This window comes from Limulus polyphemus, unplaced genomic scaffold, assembly GCF_000517525.1.
Source record: "Limulus polyphemus unplaced genomic scaffold, Limulus_polyphemus-2.1.2 Scaffold4461, whole genome shotgun sequence".
NCBI classification, from domain to species: Eukaryota; Metazoa; Arthropoda; class Merostomata; order Xiphosura; family Limulidae; genus Limulus; species Limulus polyphemus.
Window position 1 is genome coordinate 38,690 of NW_013670071.1, and position 1,330 is coordinate 40,019.

Genomic DNA, 1,330 nt, shown 5'->3' on the forward strand with positions numbered 1-1,330 from the left:
AGCTATGTCAGTTGCTCTTGAACCTTGTACATGAAACACTATAGCAGAACTTTGCAGACGACAATTTTTTACAGCACAGTGAAAACATGCTGACTGACTTAGACCTAATTACAAACAATTTACTCAAACACGTAAAAATAGATGTGGACATTTCTTATGGTGTAAGATTTCAGTTACTCACAGTTTACGTACACACATATATTGTTGATTCTTACTCTCGAGAATCTTCTACAAATTTGGAGAAAAGGCGGGAGTTTTTCAATACATATTTAACAGTATAAACTGTGTATGTTTCTAAATAGAAATTTAATCGTGGATTTTAAAATAAATATTTACTACTTTACCCTTTACGGGTTTACATAGATGAAAAATTAAGAAGTAGCTGATAAATTCACTTGGGAAAGTATATCCACAAGTCAAACTCATCAGCATTCTCAAGTCTCCAAGAAGATTACATGGATATTTTGTTTTCAAGAGTAAAACTCCTCTCTTATTCACCCGAACTTGTTCTACCAATACTACAATGCTCCAAGTGCGGAAGGTTATACAAGGGATCTACATTTCGATGTCTTCACGAGCGTATGTCATTCGAACAATCAAAACGATGGTAGATCCTCCATGACGTACCATACTGTTACAGGAATTGATGAACCAGTGAACAAAGAAGATTATTTTGAAATAGTTGGATCATTGGAGACTTTGATGATTTGTATCTCCAAAATTCTGTACGTTCGTGTAACCTGTAAAGTGTAAAGTGGATGAAACACAAAAGGTGCGTGCTTAACACTTTCAGATTTGTTATAACGTAATATGATACTGAACGGAACATCAGAACTCATTGTTGATTCACACGGACCGAAAGCATACCCAATAATGTTATTAAATGTTTTAAACATCTCATTGTTTTTCTGTGGTATTTGAGGATAGGTAATATAATTGAAATAAACGTTCTATATAACTTAGCACCCCCCCCCCTCAAGTTTCTATTTACAATGTCCGAAAACAATAATGGTATTTTAAACTTCAGTGGCAACCTGTTCACGCCAGGGCTACATGGACAGGTCAGAAACCCATAGAGTTCAAGTGTAGCTGCCCCTAACGTCGAGTTATGTCCAATGGGAAGATAGTCATTCAGCAGCACCCTCTGTCACAAATGATTTGTCTGGCTCTAAATCGAATAAAGATACTGGCTGTTACTCTTATAAAGCACCCAAAGCTGAAAGTACGGAACATATTCACCAACATTACAGCGTGAAGTCGAACCTTTCAATTCGCAGCCCATCATGTTAGCCAATAGGGTAACGCCTGGCCCTCGTAAAAAAAAACTAAA